General features: G+C 41.6%; 1 protein-coding gene across 1 annotated transcript in view; it reads right to left on the bottom strand.

Moving 5' to 3' along the window:
* MROH1 (maestro heat like repeat family member 1) overlaps positions 1-21,756 on the bottom strand; it is a 1,587,326-nt gene that overhangs the window by 902,441 nt on the left and 663,129 nt on the right. The window lies entirely within an intron of this gene.

Genomic DNA, 21,756 nt, shown 5'->3' with positions numbered 1-21,756 from the left:
AATGTCACCCACAGATAGAAGCTCTCCTGCCTCGGCTTCTGTACATTGTGAGGGTATATCAGACATAGCTACTAAAGCGTCAGAAAGCTCTGTATTTGTTCTAGCCCCAGAGCTGTCTCGCTTTCCTTGTAACCCTGGCAGTTTGGACAATACCTCTGTGAGGGTATGATTCATAACTGCCGCCATGTCTTGTAAGGTAAACGCATTGGACGCGCCAGATGTACTTGGCGTCACTTGCGCGGGAGATATAGGTTCTGACACATTGGGAGAGCTAGGTGGTTTAACCTCCCTTTTGTCAGTCTGAGAAACCTCTGGTGATAAAACTTTAAAACCCATAATATGGTCTTTATAACTTATAGAAAGGTCAGTGCATTTGGTACACATTCTAAGAGGGGGTTCCACAATGGCTTCTAAACATAATGAACAAGGAGTTTCCTCTATGTCAGACATGTTTAACAGACTAGTAATGAGACCAGCAAGCTTGGAAAACACTTTAATAAATGTGAAAAAGCAATTAAACAAAAACAGTACTGTGCCTTTAAGAGAAAAAAACTACCACATAAACTGCAAAACAGTGTTAAAAAGTAGTGTAAACTACGAAATTTTTACAGTGTGTATAAGAGACTAAAGCAGCATTGCACCAACTTGCAAATGGATGATTAACCCCTTAGGCCCCAAACTGGATTAGAAAAACGGTAAAACCGTTAAAAAACAGTCAAACACACTGCCACAGCTCTGCTGTGGCTCCTACCTGCCCTTAAACACGATTATTTGCCGGAAAAAACCTCTATAGTGGTCCTAGATGCCAGAGGACTCCTTTAGGGAAGCTGGATGTCTCAGTCTGAATATCAACTGCGCATAAAGTGCGTGAACATAGGCCCCTCCCACCATGCACTCAAAGTCAGAGGGCCTTAAAAAAGTACTCCTAGGAGTAATCTAACAAGCCATGTGGAAAACTAGGCCCCAAATAAAGATTTATCACCCTCAGAGAAAAAACGTTTTTTCTGTAAGTTATGCAAACGTTTTTACACTAAGTAATATGAGAGTCAACATGAATATTACCCTTATCTTGTAAGCATAATCCCAGTCGTTGTTAAATCACTGTATCAGGCTTACCTCAAATATACCAGGCACTGTCAGCATTTTCTAGACCTTATCATCTCTCTAGAAAAAAATATACTGAACATACCTCAAAGCAGGTGATCTGCAAACCGTCCCCCCAACTGAAGTTTTCTTTCCATACTCTTCAGTTATGTGTGAGAACAGCAATGGACCTTAGTTACAAACCGCTAAGATCATCAACCTCCAGGCAGATTCTTCTTCCAATTTCTGCCTGAGAGTAAAACAGTACAACGCCGGTACCGTTTAAAAATAACAAACTCTTGATTGAAGGTAAAAACTACACTAAGTCACCACATATCTCTTGATACTTCCTTTCTTGTCGAGAGTTGCAAGAGAATGACTGGGGGTGGCAGTTAGGGGAGGAGCTATGTAGACAGCTCTGCTGTGGGTGTCCTCTTGCAACTTCCTGTTGGGAAGGAGAATATCCCACAAGTAATGGATGAACCCGTGGACTGTATACACCTTTACAAGAGAAAGGTGAAGAACATAAAAGAAAGACATGTAATATGTGATGTTGTCAAACTGTGATGGAGGGGGTCTCTCTAGTATTAAATTAAATTAGAATCCAAAAACTGGAGATACTCCTAGCTGAAGTGTCTAAAATATTTATTATATTTTGTACATAGAGAAGAAATAGTAAGTCTCATGGTTAATGTTAGTATGTGCCCTTGATTTAACATTGAGTGTCAATGATGAGGGAAGAATTCTATGTGACATATATAGCAAACCCATCACAAAAAACTCCCTTCTCCATGCCACTAGTTGCCACCTGAAACACGTTCCTTTCGCTGTGGCAAAGGGTCAACTAATAAGGGTCAAAAGAAAACAGAATTTATGTTTACCTGATAAATTACTTTCTCCAACGGTGTGTCCGGTCCACGGCGTCATCCTTACTTGTGGGATATTCTCTTCCCCAACAGGAAATGGCAAAGAGCCCAGCAAAGCTGGTCACATGATCCCTCCTAGGCTCCGCCTACCCCAGTCATTCGACCGACGTTAAGGAGGAATATTTGCATAGGAGAAACCATATGGTACCGTGGTGACTGTAGTTAAAGAAAATAAATTATCAGACCTGATTAAAAAAACCAGGGCGGGCCGTGGACCGGACACACCGTTGGAGAAAGTAATTTATCAGGTAAACATAAATTCTGTTTTCTCCAACATAGGTGTGTCCGGTCCACGGCGTCATCCTTACTTGTGGGAACCAATACCAAAGCTTTAGGACACGGATGAAGGGAGGGAGCAAATCAGGTCACCTAAATGGAAGGCACCACGGTTTGCAAAACCTTTCTCCCAAAAATAGCCTCAGAAGAAGCAAAAGTATCAAACTTGTAAAATTTGGTAAAAGTGTGCAGTGAAGACCAAGTCGCTGCCCTACATATCTGATCAACAGAAGCCTCGTTCTTGAAGGCCCATGTGGAAGCCACAGCCCTAGTGGAATGAGCTGTGATTCTTTCGGGAGGCTGCCGTCCGGCAGTCTCGTAAGCCAATCTGATGATGCTTTTAATCCAAAAGGAGAGAGAGGTAGAAGTTGCTTTTTGACCTCTCCCTTTACCGGAATAAACAACAAACAAGGAAGATGTTTGTCTAAAATCCTTTGTAGCTTCTAAATAGAATTTTAGAGCGCGAACAACATCCAAATTGTGCAACAAACGTTCCTTCTTTGAAACTGGTTTCGGACACAGAGAAGGTACGATAATCTCCTGGTTAATGTTTTTGTTAGAAACAACTTTTGGAAGAAAACCAGGTTTAGTACGTAAAACCACCTTATCTGCATGGAACACCAGATAAGGAGGAGAACACTGCAGAGCAGATAATTCTGAAACTCTTCTAGCAGAAGAAATTGCAACTAAAAACAAAACTTTCCAAGATAATAACTTAATATCAACGGAATGTAAGGGTTCAAACGGAACCCCCTGAAGAACTGAAAGAACTAAATTGAGACTCCAAGGAGGAGTCAAAGGTTTGTAAACAGGCTTAATTCTAACCAGAGCCTGAACAAAGGCTTGAACATCTGGCACAGCTGCCAGCTTTTTGTGAAGTAACACAGACAAGGCAGAAATCTGTCCCTTCAGGGAACTTGCAGATAATCCTTTTTCCAATCCTTCTTGAAGGAAGGATAGAATCTTAGGAATCTTAACCTTGTCCCAAGGGAATCCTTTAGATTCACACCAACAGATATATTTTTTCCAAATTTTGTGGTAAATCTTTCTAGTTACAGGCTTTCTGGCCTGAACAAGAGTATCGATAACAGAATCTGAGAACCCTCGCTTCGATAAGATCAAGCGTTCAATCTCCAAGCAGTCAGCTGGAGTGAAACCAGGTTCGGATGTTCGAACGGACCCTGAACAAGAAGGTCTCGTCTCAAAGGTAGCTTCCAAGGTGGAGCCGATGACATATTCACCAGATCTGCATACCAAGTCCTGCGTGGCCACGCAGGAGCTATCAAGATCACCGACGCCCTCTCCTGATTGATCCTGGCTACCAGCCTGGGGATGAGAGGAAACGGCGGGAACACATAAGCTAGTTTGAAGGTCCAAGGTGCTACTAGTGCATCCACTAGAGCCGCCTTGGGATCCCTGGATCTGGACCCGTAGCAAGGAACTTTGAAGTTCTGACGAGAGGCCATCAGATCCATGTCTGGAATGCCCCACAGCTGAGTGACTTGGGCAAAGATTTCCGGATGGAGTTCCCACTCCCCCGGATGCAATGTCTGACGACTCAGAAAATCCGCTTCCCAATTTTCCACTCCTGGGATGTGGATAGCGGACAGGTGGCAGGAGTGAGACTCCGCCCATAGAATGATTTTGGTCACTTCTTCCATCGCTAGGGAACTCCTTGTTCCCCCCTGATGGTTGATGTACGCAACAGTTGTCATGTTGTCTGATTGAAACCGTATGAACTTGGCCCTCGCTAGCTGAGGCCAAGCCTTGAGAGCATTGAATATCGCTCTCAGTTCCAGAATATTTATCGGTAGAAGAGATTCTTCCCGAGACCAAAGACCCTGAGCTTTCAGGGATCCCCAGACCGCGCCCCAGCCCATCAGACTGGCATCGGTCGTGACAATGACCCACTCTGGTCTGCGGAATGTCATCCCTTGTGACAGGTTGTCCAGGGACAGCCACCAACGGAGTGAGTCTCTGGTCCTCTGATTTACTTGTATCTTCGGAGACAAGTCTGTATAATCCCCATTCCACTGCCTGAGCATGCACAGTTGTAATGGTCTTAGATGAATGCGCGCAAAAGGAACTATGTCCATTGCCGCTACCATCAACCCGATCACTTCCATGCACTGAGCTATGGAAGGAAGAGGAACGGAATGAAGTATCCGACAAGAGTCTAGAAGCTTTGTTTTTCTGGCCTCTGTCAGAAATATCCTCATTTCTAAGGAGTCTATTATTGTTCCCAAGAAGGGAACCCTTGTTGACGGAGATAGAGAACTCTTTTCCACGTTCACTTTCCATCCGTGAGATCTGAGAAAGGCCAGGACTATGTCCGTGTGAGCCTTTGCTTGAGGAAGGGACGACGCTTGAATCAGAATGTCGTCCAAATAAGGTACTACAGCAATGCCCCTTGGTCTTAGCACAGCTAGAAGGGACCCTAGTACCTTTGTGAAAATCCTTGGAGCAGTGGCTAATCCGAAAGGAAGCGCCACGAACTGGTAATGCTTGTCCAGGAATGCGAACCTTAGGAACCGATGATGTTCCTTGTGGATAGGAATATGTAGATACGCATCCTTTAAATCCACCGTGGTCATGAATTGACCTTCCTGGATGGAAGGAAGAATAGTTCGAATGGTTTCCATCTTGAACGATGGAACCTTGAGAAACTTGTTTAAGATCTTGAGATCTAAGATTGGTCTGAACGTTCCCTCTTTTTTGGGAACTATGAACAGATTGGAGTAGAACCCCATCCCTTGTTCTCTTAATGGAACAGGATGAATCACTCCCATTTTTAACAGGTCTTCTACACAATGTAAGAATGCCTGTCTTTTTATGTGGTCTGAAGACAACTGAGACCTGTGGAACCTCCCCCTTGGGGGAAGCCCCTTGAATTCCAGAAGATAACCTTGGGAGACTATTTCTAGCGCCCAAGGATCCAGAACATCTCTTGCCCAAGCCTGAGCGAAGAGAGAGAGTCTGCCCCCCACCAGATCCGGTCCCGGATCGGGGGCCAACATTTCATGCTGTCTTGGTAGCAGTGGCAGGTTTCTTGGCCTGCTTTCCCTTGTTCCAGCCTTGCATTGGTCTCCAAGCTGGCTTGGCTTGAGAAGTATTACCCTCTTGCTTAGAGGACGTAGCACTTTGGGCTGGTCCGTTTCTACGAAAGGGACGAAAATTAGGTTTATTTTTTGCCTTGAAAGGCCGATCCTGAGGAAGGGCGTGGCCCTTACCCCCAGTGATATCAGAGATAATCTCTTTCAAGTCAGGGCCAAACAGCGTTTTCCCCTTGAAAGGAATGTTAAGTAGCTTGTTCTTGGAAGACGCATCAGCCGACCAAGATTTCAACCAAAGCGCTCTGCGCGCCACAATAGCAAACCCAGAATTCTTAGCCGCTAACCTAGCCAATTGCAAAGTGGCGTCTAGGGTAAAAGAATTAGCCAATTTGAGAGCATTGATTCTGTCCATAATCTCCTCATAAGGTGGAGAATCACTATCGACCGCCTTTATCAGCTCATCGAACCAGAAACATGCGGCTGTAGCGACAGGGACAACGCATGAAATTGGTTGTAGAAGGTAACCCTGCTGAACAAACATCTTTTTAAGCAAACCTTCTAATTTTTTATCCATAGGATCTTTGAAAGCACAACTATCCTCTATGGGTATAGTGGTGCGTTTGTTTAAAGTGGAAACCGCTCCCTCGACCTTGGGGACTGTCTGCCATAAGTCCTTTCTGGGGTCGACCATAGGAAACAATTTTTTAAATATGGGGGGAGGGACGAAAGGAATACCGGGCCTTTCCCATTCTTTATTAACAATGTCCGCCACCCGCTTGGGTATAGGAAAAGCTTCTGGGAGCCCCGGCACCTCTAGGAACTTGTCCATTTTACATAGTTTCTCTGGGATGACCAACTTGTCACAATCATCCAGAGTGGATAATACCTCCTTAAGCAGAATGCGGAGATGTTCCAACTTAAATTTAAATGTAATCACATCAGGTTCAGCATGTTGAGAAATGTTCCCTGAATCAGTAATTTCTCCCTCAGACAAAACCTCCCTGGCCCCATCAGACTGGGTTAGGGGCCCTTCAGAAACATTATTATCAGCGTCGTCATGCTCTTCAGTATCTAAAACAGAGCAGTCGCGCTTACGCTGATAAGTGTTCATTTTGGCTAAAATGTTTTTGACAGAATTATCCATTACAGCCGTTAATTGTTGCATAGTAAGGAGTATTGGCGCGCTAGATGTACTAGGGGCCTCCTGAGTGGGCAAGACTCGTGTAGACGAAGGAGGGAATGATGCAGTACCATGCTTACTCCCCTCACTTGAGGAATCATCTTGGGCATCATTGTCATTGTCACATAAATCACATTTATTTAAATGAATAGGAATTCTGGCTTCCCCACATTCAGAACACAGTCTATCTGGTAGTTCAGACATGTTAAACAGGCATAAACTTGATAACAAAGTACAAAAAACGTTTTAAAATAAAACCGTTACTGTCACTTTAAATTTTAAACTGAACACACTTTATTACTGCAATTGCGAAAAAACATGAAGGAATTGTTCAAAATTCACCAAATTTTCACCACAGTGTCTTAAAGCCTTAAAAGTATTGCACACCAAATTTGGAAGCTTTAACCCTTAAAATAACGGAACCGGAGCCGTTTTGAACTTTAACCCCTTTACAGTCCCTGGTATCTGCTTTGCTGAGACCCAACCAAGCCCAAAGGGGAATACGATACCAAATGACGCCTTCAGAAAGTCTTTTCTAAGTATCAGAGCTCCTCTCACATGCGACTGCATGCCATGCCTCTCAAAAACAAGTGCGCAACACCGGCGCGAAAATGAGGCTCTGCCTATGCTTTGGGAAAGCCCCTAAAGAATAAGGTGTCTAAAACAGTGCCTGCCGATATTATTATATCAAAATACCCAAATAAAATGATTCCTCAAGGCTAAATATGTGTTAATAATGAATCGATTTAGCCCAGAAAAAGTCTACAGTCTTAATAAGCCCTTGTGAAGCCCTTATTTACGATCGTAATAAACATGGCTTACCGGATCCCATAGGGAAAATGACAGCTTCCAGCATTACATCGTCTTGTTAGAATGTGTCATACCTCAAGCAGCAAGAGACTGCTCACTGTTCCCCCAACTGAAGTTAATTGCTCTCAACAGTCCTGTGTGGAACAGCCATGGATTTTAGTGACGGTTGCTAAAATCATTTTCCTCATACAAACAGAAATCTTCATCTCTTTTCTGTTTCTGAGTAAATAGTACATACCAGCACTATTTCAAAATAACAAACTCTTGATTGAATAATAAAAACTACAGTTAAACACTAAAAAACTCTAAGCCATCTCCGTGGAGATGTTGCCTGTACAACGGCAAAGAGAATGACTGGGGTAGGCGGAGCCTAGGAGGGATCATGTGACCAGCTTTGCTGGGCTCTTTGCCATTTCCTGTTGGGGAAGAGAATATCCCACAAGTAAGGATGACGCCGTGGACCGGACACACCTATGTTGGAGAAATTGTACACTTGATAGTACCTATAAAGAACAAAGTAAAGCTATGAGGTCAAGATTACAACAAAGAGGTTACCACAAGCACACCATAGATAGAGCACAACGACAGGTTGATCAAAAATACAGGGATTCACTCATAGCCAATAAAACTAGAGATAACAGCAAAACTTTGCAAGTGACCTTTGCAACTGATTATAGTACAGACTATAATGCAATATGCAACATTGTAAAGAAACACTTTAGGTTACTAGCAGCAGATACTAAGCTGGACCAATGCGTAAGTAATGGATTACGCTGCTCCTATAGAAAGTGCCAGACTTTGGGGAATATTTTATAACCCTCTGAATTACCCACCGACTCTTCAATAAACAAAAGTACTTGACTTTCACATAAAGGGATGTATAGGTGCGGACGCACCAGATGCAGGCCCTGCGATTTTGGAATTCTCTCAGATACATTTGAGTCATCTGTAACTGGTGACAGTTACCATATAGAAACATGTGTTAACTGCACATCAACATACATCATTTATGTCATTACATGCGTTGAATGTCACCTGCAATACGTAGGGTTAACGACAAATGATGCCAACACACGCATGACAAACCCCTTGTCTACTATCACTAAATGTGAGGCTAGTACTCCACTTGTCAAACACTTTAACAGAGTGCATCAGAAAAAGATTGACACTCTAATATGGCCAATTATTGAGCAAGTCAGACTACCCCCTAGAGGTGGAGACAAAAATAAAATTCTAGGAAAGAGAGAGATGTTTTGGATCTTTAAATTAAAAACAAGAGTTCCGACAGGATTAAACTCAGAATATGATCTGATCAATTATTGGAAGTAATAATACCTGGGACATTCTCTCTCTTTCATGGATTCTAGAATGACTTTAGCTTTCTATATTACATTTTGTTCCTTATGTAAGGCTATGAAAGCTAAAGGATAGTCCACTACATTTCCTCCAGCTATGTATATAAGGGCACATACTAACATTAACCCTGAGACTTACTATTTCTTCTCTATGTACAAAATATAACAAAATATAACGAATGTACTCCATTTTAAATAAATAAGATTTGTCAGTGTCAATATTTGAGGAAGGATCTTCTGAATCAGATAGATCCTCACCAGAGGAGGATAATTCAGTATGTTGTCGGTCAGTCATTTGAAATTTCATCAACTTTATGAGAAGTTTAAAAGACCTTTACATTTATTAGAAGGTGGAATGGCAGACAAAGCCTTCTGAATAGAAACAACAATAAATTGTTATAATTTCACAGGTATATCTTGTACATTAGATGTTTAAAAGAACCGCAGCAGGCAATGTACTATTACTGATGGACATATTCTCTGCATGTAAAAGTTTATCATGATAACTTATTACAAACCACAGCTGGAGATATAATATCCACAAAATTACAACAAATGTGCTTAGCTTTGGTAGAACTGATATCAGTCAGCAGGATCAGATTGAGACATCTTGCAAATGTAAGAGAAAAAACAACATATAAAGCAAAATTATCAATTTCCTTATATCGCAGTTTCATGAATGGGGAAAAAAATGCAAACAGCAAAGCCCTCTGATAGAGAAAAAAGGCAAGAGGCATATAGGAATGGGGTTTAAAATAATGAAAATATTTGGCGGCATGTATGACGCACAAACAGAGAATTTTTTTTGGCGCGGACAACATCCAGAAATGACACAGTCGCGTCATTAAAGACGCAACCTTGTGAAAGGACTTGGCGTCAAAGACGCCGGAAATGATGAATTTGCGTCATCAAACGTAACCGCGCGAAAAAAAAATCTTGCGCCAAAAATTACACAATATAGTTTGGCATTTTGCGCCCTCGTGAGCCTAATTCTGCCCGCGAATTTAAAATGACAGTCAATTGAAAAAAGACTATACCCCAGGTAAGAAACATAATTTATGCTTACCTGATAAATTTATTTATCTTGTGGTGTATCCAGTCCACGGATCATCCATAACTTGTGGGACATTCTCCTTCCCAACAGGAAGTTGCAAGAGGATCACCCATAGCAGAGCTGTCTATATAGCTCCTCCCCTAACTGCCACCTCCAGTCATTCGACCGAAGACAAGCAAGAGAAAGGAGAAACTATAGGGTGCAGTGGTGACTGTAGTTTAGAATTAAAAAATACCTGCCTTAAAATGACAGGGCGGGCCGTGGACTGGATACACCACAAGAGAAATAAATTTATCAGGTAAGCATAAATTATGTTTTCTCTTGTAAGGTGTATCCAGTCCACGGATCATCCATTACTTGTGGGATACCAATACCAAAGCTAAAGTAGGTACACGGATGAAGGGAGGGACAAGGCAGGTACTTTAACAGAAGGAACCACTGCCTGTAAAACCTTTCTCCCAAAAATAGCCTCCGAAGAAGCAAAAGTATCAAATTTATAGAATTTTGAAAAAGTAGGTAGCGAAGACCAAGTCGCCGCCTTGCAAATCTGTTCAACAGAGGCCTCATTTTTAAAGGCCCATGTGGAAGCCACAGCTCTAGTAGAATGAGCTGTAATCCTTTCTGGAGGCTGCTGGCCAGCAGTCTCATAAGCTAAGCGTATTCTACTTCTTAGCCAAAGTGAAAGAGAAGTTGCCAAAGCCTTTTGGCCTTTCCTCTGTCCAGAAAAGACAACAAACAAAGCAGATGTTTGACGAAAATCTTTAGTAGCTTGTAAATAATACTTTAAAGCACGAACCACATCAAGATTGTGTAATAGACGTTCCTTCTTTGAAGAAGGATTAGGACACAATGACGGAACAACAATCTCCTGATTGATATTCTTATTAGACATCACCTTAGGTAAAAACCCAGGTTTGGTACGCAAAACTACCTTATCTGCATGGAAGATCAGATAAGGGGAATCACATTGTAAGGCAGATAATTCGGAAACTCTACGAGCCAAGGAAATAGCTACCAAAAACAGAACTTTCCAAGATAAAAGTTTGATATCTATGGAATGAAGAGGTTCACACGGAACCCCCTGAAGAACTTTAAGAACCAAATTTAAACTCCATGGTGGAGCAACTGGTTTAAACACAGGCTTGATTCTAACTAAAGCCTGACAAAATGCCTGAACATCTGGAAGATCCGCCAGACGCTTGTGCAAAAGAATAGACAGCGCAGAAATCTGTCCCTTTAAAGAACTAGCTGACAATACTTTTTCCAAACTTTCTTGGAGAAAAGATAATATCCTGGGAATCCTGACTTTACTCCATGAGTAACCCTTGGATTCACACCAATAAAGATATTTACGCCATATCTTATGATAGATTTTCCTGGTGACAGGCTTTTGTGCCTGAATTAAGGTATCAATGACTGACTCGGAGAAGCCACGCTTTGATAAAATCAAGCGTTCAATCTCCCCTGAAGTAGAAGGTCCTGTCTCAGAGGCAGAGTCCATGGTGGAAAGGATGAGATGTCCACTAGATCTGCATACCAAGTCCTGCGTGGCCACGCAGGCGCTATCAAGATCACCAATGCTCTCACCTGCTTGATTTTGGCAATCAGACGAGGGAGCAGAGGAAACGGTGGAAACACATAAGCCAGGTTGAAGGACCAAGGCGCTGCTAGAGCATCTATCAGCGTTGCCTTGGGGTCCCTGGACCTGGATCCGTAACAAGGAAGTTTGGCGTTCCGGCGAGACGCCATGAGATCCAGTTCTGGTTCGCCCCAACGTTGAACCAATTGTGCAAATACCTCCGGATGGAGTTCCCACTCCCCCGGATGAAAAGTCTGTCGATTTAGAAAATCCGCCTCCCAGTTCTCTACACCTGGGATATGGATAGCTGATAGGTGGCAAGAGTGAATCTCTGCCCAACTAATTATCTTTGAGACTTCCAACATCGCTAGGGAACTCCTTGTTCCCCCTTGATGGTTGATGTAAGCCACAGTCGTGATGTTGTCCGACTGAAATCTTATGAACCTCATTGTCGCTAGCTGAGGCCAAGCCTGAAGAGCATTGAATATCGCTCTTAATTCCAGAATATTTATCGGAAGGAGTGTCTCCTCCTGAGTCCACGATCCCTGAGCCTTCACGGAGTTCCAGACTGCCCCCCAGCCTAGCATCTGTCGTTACAATTGTCCAATCAGGCCTGCGAAAGGTCATACCTTTGGACAGATGGACCCGAGATAGCCACCAGAGATCTTGATCCAGATTTAGTAGAGGCGACAAATCTGTGTAATCCCCATTCCACTGACTGAGCATGCAGAGTTGCAGCGGTCTGAGATGTAGACAGGCAAACGGCACTATGTCCATTGCCGCTACCATTAAGCCGATTACTTCCATACACTGAGCCACCGAAGGGCGAGGAGTGGAATAAAGAACACGGCAGGAATTTAGAAGTTTTGATAACCTGGTCTCTGTCAGGTAAATCTTCATTTCTACAGAATCTATTAGAGTTCCCAGAAAGGAGACTCTTGTGAGAGGGGATAGAGAACTCTTTTCTTCGTTCACTTTCCACCCATGCGACCTCAGAAATGCCAGAACTATGTCCGTATGAGACTTGGCAATTTGGAAATTTGACGCCTGTATTAGAATGTCGTCTAAATAAGGGGCCACTGCTATGCCCCGCGGCCTTAGGACCGCCAGAAGTGACCCCAGAACCTTCGTAAAGATTCTTGGAGCTGTAGCTAACCCAAAGGGAAGAGCTACAAACTGGTAATGCCTGTCTAGGAAGGCAAACCTGAAAAACCGATGATGATCTTTGTGTATCGGAATGTGAAGATAAGTATCCTTTAAATCCACAGTAATCATGTATTGACCCTCCTGGATCATAGGTAGGATGGTACGAATAGTCTCCATCTTGAATGATGGGACCCTGAGAAATTTGTTTAAGATCTTGAGATCTAAGATTGGTCTGAAGGTTCCCTCTTTTTTGGGAACCGCAAACAGATTTGAATAGAATCCTTGTCCCTGTTCCTCCTTTGGAACTGGGTGGATCACTCCCATAATTAGGAGGTCTTGAACACAGTGTAAAAATGCCTCTCTCTTTATCTGGTTTGTAGATAATTGTGAAAGGTGAAATCTCCCTTTTGGAGGAGAAGCTCTGAAGTCCAGAAGATATCCCTGGGATACAATTTCCAACGCCCAGGGATCCTGGACATCTCTTGCCCATGCCTGGGCGAAGAGTGAAAGTCTGCCCCCTACTAGATCCGTTACCGGATCGGGGGCCAATCCTTCATGCTGTCTTAGAGGCAGCCACAGGCTTTTTGGCCTGCTTACCTTTGTTCCAAGTCTGGTTAGGTCTCCAGACCGACTTGGACTGGGCAAAAGATCCCTCTTGTTTTGAATTAGAGGAAGTTGATGCCGCACTCGCCTTGAAGTTTCGAAAGGTACGAAAATTAGACTGTTTGGCCCTTGATTTGGACCTATCCTGAGGAAGGGCATGACCTTTTCCTCCAGTGATATCAGAAATGATCTCCTTCAAACCAGGCCCGAATAGGGTCTGCCCCTTGAAGGGAATATTAAGCAGCTTAGACTTTGAAGTAACGTCAGCTGACCATGATTTAAGCCATAGCGCCCTATGCACCTGGATAGCAAAACCAGAATTCTTAGCCGTTAGTTTAGTCAAATGAACAATGGCATCAGAAACAAAAAAATTGGCTAGCTTAAGTGCTCTAAGCTTGTCAAGTATATCATCCAATGGGGTCTCTACCTGTAAAGCCTCTTCCAGAGACTCAAACCAGAAAGCCGCAGCAGCAGTGACTGGGGCAATGCATGCAAGGGGCTGTAGAATAAAACCTTGTTGAATAAACATTTTCTTAAGTTAACCCTCTAACTTTTTATCCATTGGATCTAAGAAAGCACAACTGTCCTCGACAGGGATAGTAGTACGCTTAGCTAGAGTAGAAACTGCTCCCTCCACCTTAGGGACCGTTTGCCATAAGTCCCGTGTGGCGGCATCTATTGGAAACATTTTCTTAAAAATAGGAGGGGGAGAGAACGGCACACCTAATCTATCCCATTCCTTATTAATAATTTCTGTAAACCTTTTAGGTATTGGAAAAACATCAGTGTAGACAGGTACTGCATATTATTTATCCAATCTACACAATTTCTCTGGCACTGCAATTGTATCACAGTCATTCAGAGCAGCTAAAACCTCCCTGAGCAACACGCGGAGGTGTTCAAGCTTAAATTTAAATGTTGATATTTCAGAATCAGGTTGAATCCTCTTCCCTGAGTCAGAAAAATCACCCACAGAAAGAAACTCTCCTTCCTCAGCTTCTGCATATTGTGAGGGGGTATCAGACATAGCTTATAAAGCGTCAGTATGCTCTGTATTTCTTCTAACTCCAGAGCTGTCTCGCTTTCCTCGTAACCCAGGCAGTCTGGCTAATACCGCTGACAGTGTATTATCCATGACTGCCGCCATGTCTTGTAAAGTAAACGCCATGGGCGCGCTAGATGTACTTGGCGCCTCTTGAGCGTGAGTCCCTTGAGCGGGATTTAAAGGTGCTGACACGTGGGGCGTGTTAGTCGGCATAACTTCCCCCTCGTCAGATTCCTCTGGTGATACATTTTTTAAAGACAAAATATGGTCTTTATTACTTAAAGTGAAATCAGTACATTTGGTACACATTCTAAGAGGGGGTTCCACAATGGCTTCTAAACATAATTAACAAGGAGTTTCCTCTATGTCAGACATGTTTAAACAGACTAGCAATGAGACCAGCAAGCTTGGAAAACACTTTAAAGCAAGTTAACAAGCAATAAATAAAAACGGTACTGTGCCTTTAAGGAAAATAAAAAAGGTCAGAATTTGAAAAACAGTGAAAAAAAGCAGTAAATCAATCGAAATTTTTACAGTGTGTATAATAAGCTAACAGAGCATTGCACTCACTTGCAAATGGATGATTAACCCCTTAGTTCAAAAAACGGATAAAAAAAAATGATATAGACGTTTTTTTAACAGTCACAACAAACTGTGGCCCTACCTTAACATACAAACGACTTTGGAAAGCCTAAAAGCCCTTTAGAGAGGTCCTATAGCATTCAGGGGACTCCTTGAGGGAAGCTGGATGTCTCAGTCTGCAAAAGTTACTGCGCAATTAAGCGCTAATTTAGGCCCCTCCCACTCATGTCTACACAGTGGGAGGCCTAAGAAAACTGTTTCTAGGCAAACTTAAGCCAGCCATGTGGAAAAAAACTAGACCCCAATAAAGTTTTATCACCAAAACATATATAAAAAACGTTTAAGCACTCCCATCAAACGTTTTATATGACAGGAATTGAAAAATAATAAGAGTATTACCTCTGACAGTAAGCATGATACCAGTCGCTATTAAATCACTGTAATCAGGCTTACCTTAAATAAATCTGGTATCAGCAGCATTTTCTAGCATTTACATTCCTCTAGAAACAATTTAAACTGCACATACCTCATCACAGGATAACCTGCACGCCATTCCCCAGCTGAAGTTACCTCTCTCTTCAGTTATGTGTGAGAACAGCAATGGATCTTAGTTACAACCTACTAAGATCATAGAGACCACAGGCAGATTCTTCTTCTATTTTCTGCCTGGGACCAAAATAGTACAACTCCGGTAACATTTAAAAATAACAAACTTTTGAATTGAAGAAAAAAAAACAAACATAATTTATGTAAGAACTTACCTGATAAATTCATTTCTTTCATATTAGCAAGAGTCCATGAGCTAGTGACGTATGGGATATACATTCCTACCAGGAGGGGCAAAGTTTCCCAAACCTCAAAATGCCTATAAATACACCCCTCACCACACCCACAAATCAGTTTAACGAATAGCCAAGAAGTGGGGTGATAAGAAAAAAGTGCGAAAGCATATAAAATAAGGAATTGGAATAATTGTGCTTTATACAAAAAAATCATAACCACCACAAAAAGGGTGGGCCTCATGGACTCTTGCTAATATGAAATAAATGAATTTATCAGGTAAGTTCTTACATAAATTATGTTTTCTTTCATGTAATTAGCAAGAGTCCATGAGCTAGTGACGTATGGGATAATGACTACCCAAGATGTGGATCTTTCCACGCAAGAGTCACTAGAGAGGGAGGGATAAAATAAAGACCGCCAATTCCTGCTGAAAATAATCCACACCCAAAATAAAGTTTAATGAAAACATAAGCAGAAGATTCAAACTGAAACCGCTGCCTGAAGTACTTTTCTACCAAAAACTGCTTCAGAAGAAGAAAACACATCAAAATGGTAGAATATAGTAAAAGTATGCAAAGAGGACCAAGTTGCTGCTTTGCAAATCTGATCAACCGAAGCTTCATTCCTAAACGCCCAGGAAGTAGAAACTGACCTAGTAGAATGAGCTGTAATCCTTTGAGGCGGAGTTTTACCTGACTCGACATAGGCATGATGAATTAAAGATTTCAACCAAGATGCCAAAGAAATGGCAGAAGCTTTCTGGCTTTTTCTAGAACCAGAAAAGATGAAAAATAGACTAGAAGTCTTTCGGAAAGACTTAGTAACTTCAACATAATATTACAAAGCTCTAACAACATCCAAAGAATGCAATGATTTCTCCTTAGAATTCTTAGGATTAGGACATAATGAAGGAACCACAATTTCTCTACTAATGTTGTTAGAATACACAACCTTAGGAAAAAATTCAAAAGAAGTTCGCAACACCGCCTTATCCTGATGAAAAATCAGAAAAGGAGACTCACAAGAAAGAGCAGATAATTCAGAGACTCTTCTGGCAGAAGAGATGGCCAAAAGAAACAAAACTTTCCAAGAAAGAAGTTTAATGTCCAAATGAATGCATGGGTTCAAAAGGAGGAGCTAGAAGAGCCCCCAGAACCAAATTCAAACTCCAAGGAGGAGAAATTGACTGAATGACAGGTTTTATACGAACCAAGTCTTGCACAAAACAATGAATATCAGGAAGATTAGCAATCTTTCTGTGAAAAAGAACAGAAAGGGCAGAGATTTGTCCTGTCAAGGAACTTGCGGACAAACCTTTATCTAAACCATCCTGAAGAAACTGTAAAAAAATTCTCGGAATTCTAAAAGAATGCCAGGAAAAATGATGAGAAGACACTAAGAAATATAAGTCTTCCAGACTCTATAATATATCTCTCTAGATACAGATTTACGAGCCTGTAACATAGTATTAATCACAGAGTCAGAGAAACCTCTTTGACCAAGAATCAAGCGTTCAATCTCCATACCCTTAAATTTAAAGATTTGAGATCCTGATGGAAAAAAGGACCTTGCGACAGAAGGTCTGGTCTTAACGGAAGAGCCCACGGTTGGCAAGAGGCCATCCGAAAAAGAATCCGTCCATGCTGGAGCTACCAGCAGAACAAACGAGCATTCCTTCAGAATCTTGGAGATTACTCTTGGAAGAAGAACTAGAGGCGGAGAGATATAGGCAGGATGATACTTCCAAGGAAGTGATAATGCATTCACTGCCTCCGCCTGAGGATCCCGGGGTCTGAACAGATACCTGGGAAGTTTCTTGTTTAGATGAGAAACCATCAGATCTATTTCTGGAAGTTCCCACATTTGAACAATCTGAAGAAATACCTCTGGGTGAAGAGACCATTCGCCCGGATACGTTTGACGACTGAGATAATCCGCTTCCTAATTGTCTATACCTGGGAAATGAACCGCAGACATTAGACAGGAGCTGGATTCCGCCCAAACCAGAATTCGAGATACTTCTTTCATAGCCAGAGGACTGTGAGTCCCTCCTTGATGATTGATGTATGCCACAGTTATGACATTGTCTGTCTGAAAACAAATGAACGACTCTCTCTTCAGAAGAGGCCAAGACTGAAGAGCTCTGAAAATTGCACGGAGTTCCAAAATATTGATCGGTAATCTCACCTCCTGAGATTCCCAAACCCCTTGTGCCGTCAGAGACCCCCACACAGCTCCCCAACCTGTAAGACTTGCATCTGTTGAAATTACAGTCCAGGTCGGAAGAACAAAAGAAGCCCCCTGAACTAAACGATGGTGATCTGTCCACCACGTCAGAGAGTGTCGTACAAACGGTTTTAAAGATATTGAGATATCTTTGTGTAATCCCTGCACCATTGGTTCAGCATACAGAGCTGAAGAGGTCGCATGTGAAAATGAGCAAAGGAGATCGCGTCCGATGCAGCAGTCATAAGACCTAAAATTTCCATGCATAAGGCTACCAAAGGGAATGATTGTGACTGAAGGTTTTGACAAGCTGATATCAATGTTAGACTTCTCTTGTCTGACAAAGACAGAGTCATAGACACTGAATCTACCTGGAAACCTAAAAAGGTTACCCTTGTCTGAGGAATCAATTAACTTTTTGGTAAATTGATCCTCCAACCATGATCTTGAAGAAACAACACAAGTCGATTCGTATGAGATTCTGTTAAATGTGAAGACTGAGCAAGTACCAAGATATCGTCCAAATAAGGAAATACCAATACCCTGTTCTCTGAATACAGACAGAAGGGCACCGAGAACCTTTGTAAAAATTCTTGGAGCTGATGCTAAGCCAAACGGTAGAGCCACAAAACTGGTAATGCTTGTCTAAAAAAGAGAATCTCAGAAACTAAAAGTGATCTGGATGAATCGGAATATGCAGATATGCATCCTGTAAATCTATTGTAGACATATAATGCCCTTGCTGAACAAAAGGCAGGATAGTCCTTACAGCTACCATCTTGAATGTTGGTATCCTTACATAATGATTCAATATTGATAGATCCGGAACTGGTCTGAAGGAATTGACCTTCTTTGGTACAATGAAGAGATAGAATAAAACCCCAGCCCCTGTTCCAGAACTGGAACTGGCATAATTACTCCAGCCAACTCTAGATCTGAAACACATTTCAGAAATACTTGAGCCTTTGCTGGGTTTACTGGGACACGGGAAAGAAAAAAATCTCTTTGCAGGAGGCCTTAACTTGAAGCCAATTCTGTACCCTTCTGAAACAATGTTCTGAAACCATAGATTGCGAACGGAATTGATCCAAATTTCTTTGAAAAGAACGTAAACTGCCCCATACCAGCTGAGCTGGAATGAGGGCCGCACCTTCATGGGGACTTAGGAGCTGGCTTTGGGTTTCTATAAGGCTTGGATATATTCCAAAGTGAAGAAGGTTTCCAAACTGATACCGCTCCTGAGGATGAAGGATCAGGCTTTTGTTCCTTGTTGTGATGAAAAGGAACGAAAAACAATTATTAGACCTAAATTTACCTCAGATTTTATATCCTGTGGTAAAAAAGTTCCCTTCCTTCCAGTAACAGTTGAGATAAAAGAATCCAACTGAGAACCGAATAATTTATTACCCTGGAAAGAAAGGGATAGCAAAGTTGACTTAGAAGACATATCAGCATTCCAAGTTTTAAGCCATAAAGCTCTTCTAGCTAAAATAGCTAGAGACATATACCTGACATCAACTCTAATGATATCAAAGATGGCATCACAAATAAAATAATTAGCATGTTATAGAATAATAATGCTATGAGAATTATGATCTGTTACTTGTTGCGCTAAAGCTTCTAACCAAAAAGTTGAAGCTGCAGCAACATCCGCTAAAAATATAGCAGGAGTAGAGACAGCCCCATTAACCTTAGGGATTTTGTCCCAAACTCTAATCTGTCAGATGGCACAGGATATAATTGCTTAAAACGTTTTAAAAGGAGTAAATGAATTACCCAAATTATTCCATTCCCTGGAAATTACTTCAGAAATAGCATCAGGGACAGAAAACACTTCTGGAATAACTACAGGAGATTTAAAAACCTTATTTAAACGTTTAGTTTTAGTATCAAGAGGACCAGAATCCTCTATTTCTAATGCAATTAATACTTCTTTAAATAAAGAACGAATAAATTCCATCTTGAACAAATACAAAGATTTATCAGCATCAACCTCTGAGACAGAAACCTCTGAACCAGAAGAACCATTATCAGTATCAGAATGATGATGTTCATTTAAAAATTCATCTGAAAAAAGAGAAGTTTTAAAAGACTTTTATGTATACTAGAAGGAGAAATAACAGACATAGCCTTCTTAATGGATTTAGAAACAAAATCTCTTATGTTATCAGGAACACTCTGAGTATTAGATGTTGACGGAACAGCAACAGGTAATGTAACAGTACTAAAGGAAATTTTATCTGCATTAACAAGTTTGTCATAACATTTAATACAAACAACAGCTGAAGGAACAGATACCAAAAGTGATACACTTAGCTTTGGTAGCTCCAGCACCGGGCAGCGATTTTCCTGAAGTATCTTCTGACTCAGTTGCAACGTGGAACATCTTGCGATATGTAATAGAAAAAACAACATATAAAGCAAAATTGATCAAATTCCTTAAATGACAGTTTCAGGAATGGGAAAAAAATGCCAGTGAACAAGCTTCTAGCAACCAGAAGCAATAAATAATGAGACTTAAATAATGTGGAGACAAAAGTGACGCCCATATTTTTTTAGCGCCAAATAAGACGCCCACATTATTTGGCGCCAAAAATGACGCCACATCCGGAACGCCGACACTTTTGACGCAAAAGAACGTCAAAAATGACGCAACTTCCGGCGACACGTATGACGCCGGAAACAGAAAAAAAATTTGCGCCAAAAAAGTCAGCGCCAAGAATGACGCAATAAAATGAAGCATTTTCAGCCCCCGCGAGCCTAACAGCCCACAGGGAAAAAGTCAAATTTTTTTTTTAAGGTAAGAAAAAATGATTGATTCAAATGCATTATCCCAAATATGAAACTGACTGTCTGAAAATAAGGAATGTTGAACATCCTGAGTCAAGGCAAATAAATGTTTGAATACATATATTTAGAACTTTATAAAAAAGTGCCCAACCATAGCTTAGAGTGTCACAGAAAATAAGACTTACTTACCCCAGGACACCCATCTACATGTTTGTAGAAAGTCAAACCAGTACTGAAACGAAAATCAGCAGAGGTAATGGTATATATAAGAGTATATTGTCGATCTGAAAAGGGAGGTAAGAGATGAATCTCTACGACCGATAACAGAGAACCTATGAAATAGACCCCGTAGAAGGAGATCATTGCATTCAAATAGGCAATACTCTCCTCACATCCCTCTGACATTCACTGCACGCTGAGAGGAAAACCGGGCTCCAACCTGCTGCGGAGCGCATATCAACGTAGAATCTAGCACAAACTTACTTCACCACCTCCATAGGAGGCAAAGTTTGTAAAAACTGATTTGTGGGTGTGGTGAGGGGTGTATTTATAGGCATTTTAAGGTTTGGGAAACTTTGCCCCTCCTGGTAGGAATGTATATCCCATACGTCACTAGCTCATGGACTCTTGCTAATTACATGAAAGAAAACTACATTTCACCACATCTCTCTTACTGCTTCCATGCTTGTCGAGAGTTGCAAGAGAATGACTGGAGGTGGCAGTTAGGGGAGGAGCTATATAGACAGCTCTGTTGTGGGTGATCCTCTTGCAACTTCCTGTTGGGAAGGAGAATATCCCACAAGTAATGGATGATCCGTGGACTGGATACACCTTACAATATAGAATAAGTTTTCCTAAAAAATGCATTTCCCAAATATGAAACTGACAGTCTGCAAAAGGAAATATACTGAAACCTGAGTCATGGCAAATATAAGTATAATACATATATTTAGAACTTTATATAAATACATAAAGTGCCAAACCATAGCTGAGAGTGTGTTAAGTAATGAAAACATACTTACCAGAAGACACCCATCCACATATAGCAGATAGCCAAACCAGTACTGAAACAGTTATCAGTAGAGGTAATGGTAAATTGAGAGTATATCGTCGATCTGAAAAGGGAGGTAGGAGATGAATCTCTACGACCGATAACAGAGAACCTATGAAATAGATCCCCCGTGAGGAAAACCATTGCATTCAATAGGTGATACTCCCTTCACATCCCTCTGACATTCACTGTACTCTGAGAGGAAACGGGCTTC

Source organism: Bombina bombina, chromosome 5 (assembly GCF_027579735.1).
Source record: "Bombina bombina isolate aBomBom1 chromosome 5, aBomBom1.pri, whole genome shotgun sequence".
NCBI classification, from domain to species: domain Eukaryota; kingdom Metazoa; phylum Chordata; class Amphibia; order Anura; family Bombinatoridae; genus Bombina; species Bombina bombina.
Note: the sequence above shows the minus strand (reverse complement) of the source record. Positions and strands in the feature narration are given on the sequence as shown.